Raw genomic sequence first — 18,238 nt, 5'->3', positions numbered from 1 at the left:
TCCGCAATCTCATCTGAAGCTTCACAATCTGACCTCTATGCTCGGAGAATATTTTGTCAATATAAAAAATAAGCAAATATGCAGTCTTATTATCGATAGTCCTCTTTTCGGAAACAAATCACGCTACGTAACATCCAATACAAACGTAACTTCTCAGGGCTAAATGAAAATAAATTATTTGGAAGTGAGCAGTGGTGGGAAGAGTACAAGAAAAAAGGTTTCCGTGGTTTCCAACTTCTCCTCCAGGCAAATACCGGGATGGTACCTAACTTAAGATCACGGCCGCTTCCTTTTATCTTCTGTCTCTATCCCCCCACAAGGACCCTGTTCAGCGTAGCAGGTGAGGCCACCTGTGCGGGGTACTGGTCCTCCTCCCTAGTTTAATCCCTGACCCAAAGTCTTACGCTCCAGGACACTGCCCTTGAGGCGGTAGAGTGAGATTTCTCGCCGAGTCCGAGGGAAAACCAACCCTGGAGGGTAAACGGATTAAGAAAGAAAGAAAGAAAGAAAAAAATACTTTGTGTTAAAAGTAATGATTACGAGTAGAAATTACTAAGAATGTAATCGTTACAAATAATTCGATCACTTTTACTCAGTTACTTCCCAACTCTGTATGAGTAGGTGTGTGCCCATGCCATGTCCACAGTAACAGACAGTAGAAAAGAAAAATAATGCCTAGAATATGAAACCTTCTTCCCCGGCTGGTTTCTTAACCACAGAAGCGGTTTAGCTAGCACGAGGCCTAGTAGTCCATAGGAAGTTCGCAGTCTATACCGTATGATATATGTTCATAGGCTTCCTGTTCTAACGTTAATGTTTTTCGCAGCTGTTATCGTTTCATTCATTCATTCATTCATTCATTCATTCATTCATGAATTCGTTGTAGTTTGTATCATTGAATAACCATTGGCGCCAATGATTCCGTTTGTTTTGTCGAACTTAAACCCAAACATTTCGCTGTATTAATCCTGTATACCACATACTTTAAGGAAGCCCGCTGGAGCCATTGAAAAGACAGCGCTCGACTGGAACCCCCAAGGCGCTAGAAAGCGCGGACGTCCGAAGAAAACCTGAAAAGGAATGTCTAACAGTGGGAAAAACTTGGAATGAAGTGAAGAGGTTAGCCAACAATAGGAACAGATAGAAGTGTTTCACGGAAGCCCTATGCTCCAGGAGGAGCAACAGGAAATAAGTCAAGTAAGTCAAGTCAATCCTGTATATCAACAGGGACTAGTATTTTTAGGCTGTCTATGAATGGCATGTTTTATAAAATATTCCTATGGGGGTGGTTGACCACTCTGAATACGGTAAAACACTGCAGAAATATCGATGGTCTAGAACAGGGCCTCTCAGGATGCATGCGCCTGGTGCATGCACTGTGCACGGTGCAAAAGACGACTTCGCTTGGTTGACCAGAGTGCAGACCCCCACTCCTCGATTTGGAGCAATAGCGCTGTCTCTCTGTTTCTCCACGCCTGTCTCGCTCGCTCCCCCTGTCTCCCTCTTCCTCACTTGCTCCGTAGCGCTCCAAATCCGAGCCGAGTTGAGCCGAGCTTAGCCGAGTAGCCCAGAGACGAAGCGTTGGTCCGAGCCGAGCGGGACCGATGCACAGTGCACGGAGCTCTTGCGCCTCGATTTGCAGGCGTGAGATTTTGGGCGTTTGAGAGGCTCTGGTCTACAACCATGTTATTCCAAGTCTGATTTACCTCATTTTACAGTAGAAGCAATTTCATTTTAAGGCAGTTAATTTATAGGCTGTCCTTGTGACTTCATTAGGTTCCTATGTAATTATAAAATGTATTAATGAAGAAACCATTCCAAACACTGGAAAGTAATAGGCTATAGGGAGGTGATGGTGATGGACATAGAAGCAAATGCCTTACAGAAATAGATTTATTTCAGAGACGAAGACATAGAACATTATGATTCATATTAGTTATATTCATTTTAACAAATAATTGCAATACACCATCATTCTAAGTTTCTGACATCATTCATACAAGTTTCACGTCAGGAAACAATTCCATACCTCCTTGTCTTCTAATGAGAAATACGTGTAATGGGACTTAATATCTTTCTTTTCATCAATTTTACGGCTTGCAGTGCTAATTACTTTTGCTTGTGGTAAACTCACAGTAGAATTAGACCTCGTCTTAGTGTCCACTAAAATGTTAACTTTCTTAAAGTCACTATCTGAAAATGACCATTTGTATTTCACTGAACTACTACCTTTCTCGTATTGTATTTATGCTTTAATTTTCAGTATGACACTTTGTTTAGATTTAAAGGCAACTGATTTAAAATCAAAAAATCTTTTGGTATCATTTGGATAACTTTCAATTTATTATTTGACCTACAGTTCAGACCTGAATACAGACAATGGACTTCCATATTTCTAATGTCACGTTCTATAACTGCATGCACTGAATCGATCTCTTGAACAACACCATGACGAGGTTCTTGGTATTTATGTTCTATAATGTTTATGTTATGGTTGTTCCTTTCCAAAATAATTAATTAAGGCAATGGATATGTGCCTGACGTTACGTTGACAATGTGACTCTTAGACGTGACACAGTATGGTCCGGAAATTAATAGGAAATACGGACATAGAACAAAACGGTTCTGTTAATATCGAGTGTTTTAAATGGAGCTTCTCCCTTTTTGTCATTCACAGCGTAACTTTGGACGTGGACCATTCGCCGAGCTTCATAACCGGTATTTTAATATAAATGGGCTTAGAACAGTATGGTTCTAGACCATCAATATGTTTTCTGTTCCCTTTGTGCTCATAATGACACGTCGTTTTCATTACAATAAGCATTAACATTCATGCACACCAGACTGATCCAGTATTAGGTACTTTTTCACATCTCACATCTTTCAAAAGAAGTTCATCTTCGGTACTTTTCAGATAATAAAAGAAATTCGGTGGTAGTAAGTCCTCACAGATGTAGGATTCACCCGTATATAATTTTAGAAGAAGGTGTCATTTCAAATTACACCAGAACCTTATTTATACGGCCCTCATTAATCCGGGTCTTCGGTTTACCCGGATCGAAAATAATAAAAATTCAATTTACTTGTACAGTATTTCTTTTACGGGGTCGATTCTTCTTGAATGTCTTTTCCGCCAAGGATAGTTAAGGACAGGAATTGGAAGTAAGTCGGCCGCGGTCTATCAAAGTTATATCCCGGCATTCGCCTGGAATTGAGAATGGGAAACCGTGGACTCTTCTGAGTTCCTTGACACATTTGCACTCATTCCCGGATGCTCGGACGTAGATGGGAACGACGTAAATGACTGGTTGAAGAAGACTGTAATTGAGGCTACGGTATAATGACAGATGAATAAATGATTGCCTCTTGTTACTCGGCAAGTAATGGCGAGAGTGATGGTGAATTCGAAAATGAAACCGGTGCTCCATCAAAAGAAACAATGACCCATGGAGATGCAACAATGCAGCTGGACAAACTGATGGTCTATTTAAAATCCCAGACTGAAAATACACTGGCAGAACTGATCCTTGGATGTTAGTAAAATGTCTTAGTGATCGTGATGCGAGCAAACTTTATACAAATGTAAAACAGAAAAAGCTCACACATTATTTTAGTGCATAAAACAAAGTCGTAAATATAAGAAAAGTGTTCTTATACTTTTTTGAACAATTGAAAAAGATATTACTGTACAACTTATGTTTATATAACATGTACTGTACCGTATTCGTTTCTTACTTTTCCCGGATAATCCGGATTTTCGATAATACGGATCAGTTCCGGTCCCACTTAATCCGGATAAACGAGGTTCTTGTTGTACATCACTTTCATCTATTTTACGTTGTTTAGGCCTACCGTTCATCCTCATAAGATTTTTTAGATACGGTATGTTTTGAACGGATTTTAACTGAATTGTCACTTGGGCTAGCCAAGGGCTCGGAAATTGAGGAAATATTCTTTTTTTTTTTTCTCGAGTGTCCGAAGATGTGGCTCAACACAATATATGTTCATCCTGGATCATAGGCCAGAAAATGGTGGGTTTTGTTTGTTCTTTTTTTGTCTTCTTCGGCGTTTTTAGGCTTATTAGTCCTCTTTTAGCCTTATTAGGTCTTAAGGCGACACTCCGGAGATAAAAATAGATGTTTTGGTCGTTTTGGTGATGTTTTTATGACTGAAATTGAAAGGATTGAGTCTCTTTTTTTCTTGTCACGAAGTTATTCCACTGAATTCAAACAATTTATCACTGTAAGAAATGCTTCGTTTACCAATTGTAATTTTACATTTAAATCCCATTTTCTCCCACAATATTCTGCCAAATGTAACAAAATTTGTATGGTATATGTATCACAGCTACATTAAGAAACTTGCATATGGAATTTTTGATTGCAGAATTTTTTCAAGTAGTAAGTTCAAAATTTTAGAACGTAAAAATTACACAGACTTTAGTACGATACATCTCCTTATATAAATTATGTAAAGAAAAATCGATACATAGTGCTTTTAGAAGAAGTATTATCTACCTAATTATGAATTTACATTAACATGTTAATTAAATTTCATGAAAAACTGGAATTAAAAGTTTAAAAAATATTTTGGGAAAACTTTTACGGTAATTATATATGAAATAAATGTTCGTGATATCTCTAATTTTATGTAGGTGACATTCCCACAAAGTTTCGTGAAAATCCATGCATTAGGCAAACATATCTTTTTATCTCCGGGGTGTCACCTTAAAGGCTTTTTTTGCTAACTTCACCTTCTTTGACTAACTCTTTACTGCCTATTCTCAATTCTAATCACCATCAGTACATCACCATACATATATTTGAACCATATCTGAAAAGAGAAAAAATGAAGTGAAAAATGAAACTAGAGCTGGAAAAACCACATTTTGTGCAACATAAGTGAAATATTGAAAGGAGAAAATTTTGATGTGAATGTTTTTGAAGAGGAAGATCCTCACTTACTTCAAGTATGAACCCTTAACAACCCTTGATGTGGAGAGAAGTTGCTCGATGTTTCGCAACGTGCTGCCCGAAAACTGACGATCCTTTACACCTAAAAACCTGGAGGTGACTATTGTGATATACTGTAAAGCCAACTGAGGTACGGTTCCCGAATTCCAATTTCTGTAACCCTAGTGTGATTAACTCATATATGAATCCAGTTATTCAATTATCAGTTTCTTTCTCCAGGATGACCATTGCGGGTTTGGTGAATTCATCGTAGGGGGAAGAAATATTTAATTCTAAATTCTGCAAGTACCTTCTTTTTAACAAGTACGGAATTTAACTTTAAAAAAAATTATGTTAATCTAAAAATATATGTTGTTTCACTCATATATTTTTGCACTGTTTAGGCATTTTACAGGTCTTCAACTTCCGTCTTCTTTTTCACATCGGATGTTTAGTGGCGCAACCTGACGATTACAAATACAGAGATTACTTTCTAAACTGGGTCTGTGATCGTCGCTCCCATTCTGTTTTATCCAGTCTTCAGTTACATTTGACTTTATCCATCCTTTCTCCTGTACTCAAGTATAATCCCCCTGTTATAAAGTAAGCTACTCACTGTGTGTCCTCGTTTACGGAATTCGGCGTCACTCTAGAAGGATGATTTTAAAAGTCTGGAGTATTCCTTTCATAATGAATACGGTATCACTCCGTCGTTTTTATTGTAAGGCTGATTTGAAACACCTATATCTATTTTAGATTAGAAGACGTCTTAGTGGATGTTGATGAACTTGATGTAATGAGCGAGAATAATTCCAGCGTACTGAGTTCAACGAGTGCCTATCTCTGTGTGGTTTGTGTCACGTAGCAGTGGGCTTATATTCCAGAAATAAACAGTTGGTTTTCCGTGGTTTCCTATTTTCACACCAGACAAAGGCTGCGGTATACCTTAATTAAGGGCGCAGTCGCTTCCTTCCCAGTCCTAGCCCTGTCTTATTCCATCGACGCCACAAGACCCGTCTGTGTCGGTGCGAACAAATAGAGAAAAATGTATGTATCAACGAAGATCACATGTAAGGTTCTAGAATTCAAGTGCGCTACAAGTTCGTGAGTGCATCTATATTTATAAAGTAATATTTTATTCATTTTTATTTTTTGTTGACAGCAAGTACATGAGAGTCCCAGGGTGAAAACTATGCCCATCTAACTCATCTGTTTCAGTGAAGTGCCGATGAGTCGGAAAATCTCCATCACGTACACTGGCAGGGGAAAAGCTATCTGTCATGGAGGCAAAATGTTACTCCCATATCAGGAAAGAAATCCCATCTTCTCTAAAACTGTTAAAAATATAATTAATTTGGAATTTTGAGAAGAAGAAGGACTGAGAGAAGGGGAAAACTTCGCTTCTTAAAAAACGGCCCTTTTCAGAAGATTTAATTTTGATATTTAGTGACTCCCTTTCTGCCTGTCATCATCATCACCAATGTCCCACTCCAGTCGCCCGAGTGTGGAAGCCTCCTCCACTCCTTTCTGTCCTTCCACTTTTCCTGCTCCATTACTTCCGCCACATCCAATCCAGCTTCGCTAATGTCCTTCCAAATCTGATCCATCCACCTTCTTCTCGGTCTTACAACTGGTCTCTTTCCCTTAACTTCTCTTTCTAACTCCCTTCTTGCTACCCGTTCCTTTGCCATTCTTATTACATGTCCGAATCATCTCAGTCTTGCTTTCTGTATCTTCTCTACTGACGGTTCTATATTTAGCTCTTCTCTGATTTTAATATTTTGAATTCTATCTCTTCCTGTCTTTTTAACCGATGTTCTTAAAAATTTCATTTCCACTGCTTGGATCTTACTATCTTGTCTCTTATTAGTTACCAGCTTTTCTAGTCCGTATGTTACAATTGGTATGAAATACTGTTTATATAATGTTAATTTCGTTCTCTTGGGTACTTTGTCATCCCATAAAAGCTCTCTGACTTGATAATAAAATGCTGTACCTTTACTTAGTCTGTTATTAATTTCAGGGTTGATTTCATTACTTCCATTAATGATGCTACCCAGATATGTAAACTGTTCTACATTCTCCAACCGTTCTCCGTCTTTGTTCACTTGGCTTCTCTTTTTCTCTTTTACAGTTTTCTTTTTCTAATGACCATTCCAAACTCCTTCAGATTTTCATTCCAAACATCCAGTCTTCTTTGGACTTCCTTTTCTCCCTTTCCCCAAATCACCACATCATCTGCAAATACCAAAGCATTCACATCATCACTACTGATACTATGTTTTACACGTTTTATAATTCCATCCATCAATAAAATAAACAATAATGGTGACAGTGTACCTCCTTGCTTGAGACCATTTTTTGTATAAAAATTTTCAGAGTCACCACTCCCCACTTGTACACTGCTTTTACTCTCATGATACAACATTTTTTATCTTGTTAATTAATGATTTTGGTACATTCCTTTTCAGCAGGCATTCCCATACATGTTTTCTCTTAACTGTATCATAAGATTTTTCCAAATCCAAAAATACGAAGATTGTTCCTTTCCAGATGTATTTGCATTATCTTTCGCACTGTAAATATCAAGTCTGTTGTTGATCTATTCAATCTAAATCCATATCGTTCTTCCTCTAACTATGTTTCTATTATTTCCCTCAGACTTTTCTGCCTGTGCATCTTTAATATTAACATGATGCTTGGGTATTGTTTCGAGCAAGCCAGGTAATGGTCAATGGTGGATTCAGTTGCTTGGTATGCTTGGTGCCTGTTGCAGGACCACGTGAAAACGACTGGGTGGAATTTCATGAAATTTAGTTTGTAAGAGTAAATCCAAATACTATAAACCTTAGATACTCATTCTAAGAATAGTATTAAAAGGAAAAGGGATTGAGCGGAAGACCTGATGCAAAGAGAACTGGAAGTTACTATATCTCCTCTAATATTACCTTAGTTGAAATTATGTGAATTATTAAGGGTATAGAAAAAATAATTTCCCATAATCTATCTCTTGTGCACTATTTTCATACGACAGATAATGAAACGACATACAATGGAGCCAAGGCAGAAAAAATCGAATTTTATGAAAGTGACTATCAGTTTTCTACAGTAAATGAGCCGTAGAATCCGGCTGTGATGGCGATTTTGCGAATAAAAATTCTTTGAAATGGGTGAATTGCATATTAAACAAAAAAAGTCAGTTTAGTGAAATTTAATGAGGTTTATTGAAGATTAAAGTAGCAGTGCACATTATTCGAAAAATTCAGCCACCTTAAAATAACTCTTGTGAATATACTCAAGCAAACGACAAGCGGTTGGTAGGCAAAATAGTGAATTTTTTGTGGAATCGCAAACATGTCTAGGCATTCCACTGATCTTTGGACTAATTATTTTAAAAATCGTCAAACTATTGTAATAATCTTCTTCCCAGTAATTTTCTCGCAATATACCGCAAAATGTAATCACAGCACTGTTTTAAGATGGAGGTTATTAACAGCAGGTCTCCAACTGATTCTTTTACATTTGAATCGTACACGGCCAAAACGGCTAAATTACAGTAGCTGTACAATTATACCTGTGGTAGGCCTACCACACATCTTCCACTCCACAGAACACAAAGTACGTATTAATTAATTGGGCCGAAATAATACAAGCTGCAGCTGTGCCAATCGGGTTACTTTCAGGGAAAGTGCAAGAAAGTCGTAATAAAGACACAAGTGAAGATGTGTTCCATAAGATCCTCAAATCATCAGACGCTTACATAACTTTCCTGAGACCCGAAGGAAAGAAGAGACATCTTCCTCTAAGTACAATTCCTCAATGGGGCTATCAATTTAGGTTATTTTTTCGATTCAAAAAAGCCTCATTTCAGTTCCTTCTGTAAATAAGTTAAGGAAACATGTTATAAATAGACGAATAATGTATTTTAATTTTGAAACATTTTTTAGTAATATAAACATTCTTTTCCAATGGAAAAAATCGAAATTTATAATTTTGAAAATAGAGGAAGGATATTCATTTTTGAAAACTTTTTTAGTAGAATGAACATTATTTTTTACCTCTCCCCTTTCATTTTGTCAAGTAGTGTCTATAAAATACAGCTATTATGTTTATAATTAAAGAAATACGATAACATAATATTTTGTTTGGCATTCATTTCTACATTTTTAATTTTTCTACTATTTGCTTGTTATGCCTTTGCTGGTGGGACCTAGTGTTTACAGTGCACTATGGCTTCTGGTATAAGCTAGAGCAATTTTGTTACTTTCATTGACCTGTCTCAGTCTTATCCTTGACTTTGATGACAGTATGACAGTGACTGAGGTATGAGTGATGCTAGTAATGCCATTCCTTATGCAGCCAGTCCTCGCTATGAATGGTGTGAAAATGTTGTTCATAGGGTCGGATGGTGCATGAATTTCGGTGGTCTTGGCAATCTGATATGTAATAGCAACGGCTGGCTTGGTGAGGAAAGCAACGGGAAACTACCTCACTCCTCATTTCCCTAGTACGCCTCTTCAGTGATGCCCAGACCATCTATGGCAGCTGATGGCAGAGCTGTTGAGGATCCAACCAGCCTTAAGGTTGAGGACTGAACATACATTTACTTGTTCCATTGAAACCAGTCGAAATCCCTAGCATTCTAATTTTTGAGACATTTCCGACTAAAATCACGTGTTGTATGTATCATAGCTTCACACATTTAAATGTAACGAAAATTGTTACATTCAATTCAGCATCATATAATACAAGGGACCACATTGCAGTCTGCTTCTTCTAAAACACTTCGCTGCTGTCGATATCCCCCCCAAAGCAGGTGTTTGTTCCTGCGGTGTGACATGGCTTGGTGCTGGTTGAGACTGCTATGGGGCTGATGACCTAGATGTTAGGCAGTTTTAAACAACAAGCACCGGACTGCTATGTTGCTTGTTCCAGAGTCAGAGTGGCCGTCCCACTCTATATTTACACCCCCAAGGTAGCATAACTAAGGTTCGGTATAATGAGGTTCTCGAATAGCAGACATCCGTAAGAAAACTGATAATCGAATTATCATAGCAATGGGCGAGTTGGCCGTGAGCTTGCATCCGGGAGATAGTGGGATCAAGCCCCACTGTTCACAGCCCTGAAGATGGTTTTCCCTGGTTTCCCATTTTCACACCAGGCAAATGCTGGGGCCACGGACGATTCCTTCCCACTCCTAGGCCTTTCCTATCCCACCGTCGCCATAAGACCTAACTGTGTCGGTGCGACGTAAAGCAAGTTGCAAAAAAAAAAAATTAAAAAAAAATCATAGCAATCATTTTCGTTGTGCCTTTTCTGGCGAGGTGTATTGTTTACAGTGCAGTATGTCATCTGGTGTGGGTTAGAATCAATTTGTTACTTTCACTGACCTGTCCCCGTCTCATCCTTGGCTTTGACAGTATGAAAGTGACCGAGGTATGAGCGATGCTATTAATACCATTCCTTATGCAGCTTGTCCCTGCTATGAATGGAGTGAAAATATCGCTCATAGTGTCAGTTGGTGCATGCATTTCAATGGGGAAGGCAGACTGATATGTAATAGCAATTTCTGGCTCAGTGAGGAAAGCAACGGGAAACTACCTCACTTCTCATTTCCCTAGTATGTCTCTTCAGTGACACCTAGACTATCTATGACAGCTGTTGGCGGAGCCGTGGAGGATCAAACCAGCCTTTGGGCTGAATACCCAAAATAAAACATACATCATTTTCGTAATAATAGGATTGTAACGTGAGGATGGCAGGAAAGCAATACAAATATCATAGTTCAATTTTTGGGTTTTCTCATATTGTAAAAAATGTATGGTACAGCGCCTATTTCCATATCCTGAATTCGGAATTGGAGACGGGTAATCTGTGCGACATACCTGCCAATAAAAGCGAACATTTCGAAATTCAGATTCATTAAACTAATATCTTGAAGTCCCAGCTCTAAGTCAAACGCTCAATAAATGGTCGTTTAGTCAGGCACATGCGAAGTGAGTTGCTCTTCAACGGCGGGTATAACAAATTCTTTACACGAGACACTTCCGCTGAATACACTGAATTCATTTTCAGGCGTCTAATATAAAACATAGTCTGGTATTTTCGTGCAGATTTGCTTTATACCTTGAAATTTTCTGAAACCTAGGTGTAAAGCGAATTGTATTTGAGTCAAGTAACAAAACAAAACAAAACAAAACAAAACAAAACAAAACAAAACAAAACAAAACAAAACAAAACAAAACAAAACAAAACTAAACTAAACTAAACTAAACTAAACTAAACTAAACTAAACTAAACTAAACTAAACTAAACTAAACTAAACTAAACTAAACTAAACTAAACTAAACTAAACTAAACTAAACTAAACTAAACTAAACTAAACTAAACTAAACTAAACTAAACTAAACTAAACTAAACTAAACTAAACTAAACTAAACTAAACTAAACTAAACTAAACTAAACTAAACTAAACTAAACTAAACTAAACTAAACTAAACTAAACTAAACTAAACTAAACTAAACTAAACTAAACTAAACTAAACTAAACTAAACTAAACTAAACTAAACTAAACTAAACTAAACTAAACTAAACTAAACTAAACTAAACTAAACTAAACTAAACTAAACTAAACTAAACTAAACTAAACTAAACTAAACTAAACTAAACTAAACTAAACTAAACTAAACTAAACTAAACTAAACATAATAAATAAAAACAAAACAGTTCTCTGAAATTCCCGTCACTTAAAACAATAAAATCTGAGAGTGTACGTAAAGGAACTCTAAAACCGAATTTTAATATATTTTAACTATTGCAGCTGCATCGGCCTGTATCGAAATGTGGATCATGCTCGGACGGGCACCCTCCCCTTGATCCCCCGAGGGACCTTGTAAGTCAATGAACACACTCAACTATTGAGCCTACATAACACATTTCACTGGTCAGATTTTACCCAGACTGACTTGCTGACGATAGCTATTTAAACACGTTGTACTCTAATAAATGAAATCTTGATTTTTTTAAAAATGTGAATATTGGCCGAACTTTAACTCATTCTAAAAATATAATAATAATAATAATGGCGCAGTCGGTTAGTCATTGTCCTGTTTCTCAGCCTGGCTGAGGCCGATGGCATTTGCACTCGTTGCCTTCCATTTCGCTAAAAGAATGCATGTGGAACAAAATTCCGATATCCCGATGTCTCATAATATCTATAGCACCTTGAGGAATTTTAAAGTGATTTATTATTATGATAATGATGATGATGATGAATATTATTGATGATGCTTGTTGTTTTAAGGGGCCTAACATCGAAGGTCATCGGCCCCGATGAATATTATTATTAATAAATCAACGTCTCTGTTTTTAGCTGTTTAATATGTCCATTGAAAGTTTTGGAAATAAGGATTATTTTCATGGCTCTTGATAACAAGAAGATGTTTTTCATTTGAAGGATTGTTTCAGGACGTATTAGTTCGGTTATAAGGAGGAAACTGCAGTTCAAATATGTCCTTATAAACACTATGAAAATAGCTTTTCATATCTTAGTATATGAACTTGATCCTCACAGAATCGAGTAAAAACTGTAAAAAGTCTTTGAACTTAGGTCTGGCGAGAGCAGCATATAGCTGTCCATGAGAAAATACCGACTCTTTGAGGAAATAGGCCACTTTGTTGAAGGATTGCCCATGCGCTTTATTAATGATAATAACTAGGGTTCGTAAGTTTATGACCTCAAGAAATACAAAATATGCAGGCAAATATGAACTAAAAAAAGTCAAATACGACGTAAGCATTCTAGGGATAGGTAGCAGTTCTACGGTATTTCTAACGTCTGAAGTACCAAAAAATGATTAACGATAATACAGCAGACACATTTAGTCATATACCGAGCTCGATAGCTGCAGTCGCTTAAGTGCGGCCAGTATCCAGTATTCGGGAGATAGTGGGTTCGAACCCCACTGTCGGCAGCCCTGAAGATGGTTTTCCGTGGTTTCCCATTTTCACACCAGACAAATGCTGGGGCTGTACCTTAACTAAGGCCACGGACGCTTCCTTCCCATTCCTAGGCCTTTCCAGTCCTATCGTCGCCATAAGACATATCTGTGTCGGTGCGACGTAAAGCAAATAGCAAAAAAAAAAAAAAAAAAAAAAAAAAAATAATAAAAGCATTTAGTCATGTAAACTGACAGAGCAACAGTAGTACGTTAAAACGTTATGCATGCATTCATTCATTCATTCAGTATTATAGCCCTGAGCCGCAATTCTCACTCGGTTTTCTTAAAACAAACAAAAAGCCGAAGTATTAGAATGCCTTTTGGTATCTGTCGGCGTACGTTCGTACATATCTTTCTCAGAATCATATCTTATAAAACTGCTACCTACCTGTTTTGCTAAAAGAAAGAAAAATATATCTACTACAGTATTTGAAAGTCCTGTGTTTGAAACTCGACGCAGATAACATGTACCTTGTTTAAAACGACGCCTCATTTTAATAAAAATGTGCTCAAAATATAACTTTAAAATGAGCAAAATATGACAAAAACAATACACTTAGCCGTAATATGCACTTATACGTAACATAAAATTGCTTTAAACGGGGTCAGAGACCCATCATGCACCCTTATTTTTCCGATTTCAGGTAAAATGAGCTCAGGAAACAAATATTACTTTTCCTTAACCCGAACCTTAGTTTGGCGTCACAGGTATTAATTAAGGTGCAACCCTTGCATTTGTTTGGTGTGAAAATGGGAAACCACCGAATATAGTTTACGGCCCCTTCCTTCCCGCTCCTAGGCCTTTCGTATCCAACGTCGCTATAAGATCTATCTGTGTCGGTGCGACGTAAAATAAATAAATAAATAAATAAATAAATAAATAAATAAATAAATAAATAAATAAATAAATAAATAAATAAATAAATAAATAAATAAATAAATAAATAAATAAATAAATATTTCTAGGGTCGCTAGAGCAATCCAGTATCACCTTCGTTTTGACCAGGTTTTACGCCGGGATGCTCTCTGGACGCCACGCAATGTTTCAGGTGATATTTCCATCCCCGGTTCGACCAGGATTCGAACCTCGGTCCGCTCGCAACTAAGCCACTGCACCAATCACCTCCAAACACCACCCCTATATTCATATACTGTAAGAGTTAATAAAATAGCTTTGTACATTGTGAAATTCTAGTTGTGTTGTCAGAATCTTATTTTCGTTGTTTTTTGTAAATTTAAAATATAACTACGGGCATATTTACCTCATCACCTAACTGCTCCGAGCCGCCCATCTATTTTTCAGCAATTAATTATGACACTACTTTTGTTTTTACGACAAAATGATCGTTACCATTGAATTTAGGCTATGTTGATTGATTAGTCGTCCAAGTTTCATTGATATCTGTCTAGTCCAACCCAAACTATTCTCCTGTAAGACAGGCTATTTCGTGACGATGGGATAGGAAAGGGAGAAGTGGCCTTAATTGAGCTACAGCCCCAGTATTTTCCTGGTGTGAAAATTAGAAATTGCACAGAATACCGGAAAGCTATCTTCAAGTCTGCTGGTAGCGGGTTTCCAACCTGCCTTCACTAATCAAGTTAAGAAAACTCGGTGCAAACTGGGCAAACCAACTCGCTGGGTGTTTCTCGTCTAGGACAGCGAGGTTGAATCTGTGATAGGACTTAGAAAGATTTACACTGTCTCTGTAACTCACCTCTGAGAGGAATTTGCTGCACGCCAGTGTTACCCTGGACGTTTGCTAGGATGCCCAGAAGAACGAAGGCGCTGACAACACCAAACATTGCTGAGGGCGTCTGGCGGAGGACTGTGTGACACTCAGTGCGACATGGCCATGAAGGTGGACTCAGCAGGGTACTGTTAGCCCATGGACATGATATGACACAAATGCCAGATCACGTGCCAATTTAACGACAGCTCTCCATATACCATTCTTCCGACTCGCCGCTCGCATTACAGTACCTACCAGACGTGATGTTATTACAAGAGTTGATGAAGCCATCATAATTATTAACATCATCATCACTATCACAACTAGTGGAATTTGCATGATAGCTCTCGAACAATTCTTAAAATGCTTCCACTTATCTTGAGGATGTTTCTTTGATCCTTCTTCTCCGACCATCCTCAATCAAACCTTGTTCTCTACCGACTCCATTCAATTTGCTTTGAGTAAGTATATTTCATTTCCATCTCTCCCTTTTCTCTGATAATCACTCGGAGTATTCTCATCTTTCTCCTTAGTTTATCCTAAGTTTCTCTGGGTCCACCCTGGTTAATTTCGGGTATTGGTCAGGGGTTCAAGGTCCTTTCTTTAAGTAATTTTGTGTGGCGTTGTTAACTTGGTGTAACCCTTGTAATGTTGACCATCTGACGAGGGGGGGCGCCGTCTGCCGTGTATTGGAAACACTGTGTTAGTGTGAATTACAGGAATGCTGGGGCTGGTATAAAAATCCTGTCCCCGAGCCAAGGAAATTAGTTGCCTATGATTAAAATCTTACATCTCGGTGGCTGGGCATCGAATCCCGGACCTCAGGCCCTAGAGGCCAAGACGCTGATCAGTACCTGCGGAGCAGGACAGGCCCTTTCTGAAGCTGCGAGATTTTTTCAAGTTAAAATTCTAAACGCAGAATCAACCAGGGTTCGAACATTGGTCGTCCAATTGCTAGTAGCTAAGTCAGTGTACTGGGCCGATGACCTGCGATGTTAGGCCCCTTAAAACAACAAGCATCAAGTCAGTGTACTGAGCTTGCCCCCTATAATTTTTTCATCCTTAAAAGTATCTTCTGTGACAGCCTGTACTTGTGTATCAAGTAAATTGGTTACGCTGTTCAGGTCATGTAGAAGTACCTTGAATTTATTCGGGTAATAATGAGTTCGTTGTCAGTATTGAAAATAGTTTTCCGTGGTTTCCTATTTCCTTATAAGAAAAATTTCGCGCCCGTACCTTAACCGCCGTGTTCAGTGGCTCAGACGGTTAAGGTGCTGGCATTCTGAGCCCAGGCTTGCAGGTTCGATCCTGGCTCAGTTCGGTGGTATTTGAATGTGCTCAAATATGGTACGTCATCCCCGTGTCGTTAGATCTACCGGCACGTAAAAGAACTTATGCGGGACAAAATTCTAGAACCTTGGTGTCTCCAAAACTGTAAAAGAATTTAGTGGGACGCAAAACCAATAACATTATTATTATTATTATTATTATTATTATTATTATTATTATTATTATTATTATTCATTAAGCCTATTATTATGTACTTTAGCTATAGCTGCCGACAATTTATTCCCATTCTTGGCGCTTGGCCACTCATGCGTCACCAAAACTCAGTGTCAGTGCGACGTAAACAACTAGCGGAATGAAAGAACTATAATATGTAATATCTACTTATATCTGTTTCGAGGTCTGAATTAAACTCGTGACAGAGAAGACCGTTGTACTGCATACCTTAATACCTTACTTTAGGTCGTTTGTAATAAAAATACAGTGAAGGCCACCTAAATTGTTAATTTTTCTTATAAACTGCTTGCTGAACCATTCATTTTTCAAGATGAATTTGGTCATAAATGTACCATCTTGAAGGGATTTCGGAAGTCCAATAGGTAATCTCTCACAATATTAACTTAAAAAACAACTAAACTACTATCCAGGACTATGTTGTAATTGACTTCGAGACTAGTACTTACAAAGAAACACCACCATACAGGTTACCAGCGTAACTTTGCAAGTAGATCATTAAACCCATTTTATGGCAAAAATTACAAAACTTGATGTAAGGTAGCTCCACGTAAGGAGCATCACTCGTCTGCCTTACGTAGAGTATAAACAAAATATAAAAGTCAATGCAGTATTTAGGTTGACGGTTAAGGTAGTGATATTTTGCAGCCTTTGGGAGTTTTCAGAGATCACTGTAGCGATTTCCTAAGTATGCAAAAAGAAGCCTTTTGCTGAATTTCTAGTAATGAAACACTATTAAATTATCCGTTATCAATAGCACGTGGTGTTGATACTTTATTAGGGCAAAATCATTATATTGATGTCACGGAAGTTTCGTGGCAGTCTGAGATTTTTAGTAAAATCACATACAGTTAACAGAACTATGACCTGTTTAGAATAAAATCATAATAAAAGAGAAAAGTATTTTCGAGTTCAAACCATCAATATGACAGAAGTCTTTCTTGTGGACAGACGTGTTTTACCTTCTGAAATCGCGGAGTAAATTCTCCGTGAAACTTAAAGAATTTCTCTTTGTTTCGTTTGAGGTAGCAAATCCCAAAATATGAATCAATCTAAATATGAGAGAAACCATTGTTTTGTTACAGGGTGCCATAGGCACAGTTTATCAAATACGTCATAAATAATGGTAATATTTATTAATTGTTTATATGAATAGTATACAAAATATCGTTCCCCTCCGGCAACCTGACGAATGTGAAAATTGCCAATAACTCAGGAAAGCTGAAATAAGTTGTGATTCCTCATGAGGAATTTAGTTTAATATTTTTATAGTTAGTTTTATGTGTTAGCCATACAGAGCGAGCTGCAGATGCGAGACTTTTTCACAAGGTGAATCTTAGATACACTGACTGACAGAGCAAATGCAACACCAAGAAGGAGTGGTTCGAAAGGGATGAAAGTTGGGGAAAAAACAGAGACGGCACGGACGAATAATTGATGTTTATTTCAAACCGATATGCAAGTTACACAATGCGCACGGCATCGACTCAGTAGGATGTAGGACCACCGCGAGCGGCGATGCACGCAGAAACACGTCGAGGTACAGAGTCAATAAGAGTGCGGATGGTGTCCTGAGGGATGGTTCTCCATTCTCTGTCAACCATTTGCCACAGTTGGTCGTCCTTACGAGGCTGGGGCAGAGTTTGCAAACGGCGTCCAATGAGATCCCACACGTGTTCGATTGGTGAGAGATCCGGAGAGTACGCTGGCCACGGAAGCATCTGTACACCTCGTAGAGCCTGTTGGGAGATGTGAGCAGTGTGTGGGCGGGCATTATCCTGCTGAAACAGAGCATTGGGCAGCCCCTGAAGGTACGGGAGTGCCACCGGCCGCAGCACATGCTGCACGTAGCGGTGGGCATTTAACGTGCCTTGAATACGCACTAGAGGTGACGTGGAATCATACGCAATAGCGCCCCAAACCATGATGCCGCGTTGTCTAGCGGTAGGGCGCTCCACAGTTACTGCCGGATTTGACCTTTCTCCACGCCGACGCCACACTCGTCTGCGGTGACTATCACTGACAGAACAGAAG

The sequence above is a fragment of the Anabrus simplex genome, chromosome 4, assembly GCF_040414725.1.
Source record: "Anabrus simplex isolate iqAnaSimp1 chromosome 4, ASM4041472v1, whole genome shotgun sequence".
Taxonomy (NCBI): domain Eukaryota; kingdom Metazoa; phylum Arthropoda; class Insecta; order Orthoptera; family Tettigoniidae; genus Anabrus; species Anabrus simplex.
The sequence above is the reverse complement of the archived record's forward strand: the minus strand, read 5'-3'. Positions refer to the sequence as shown.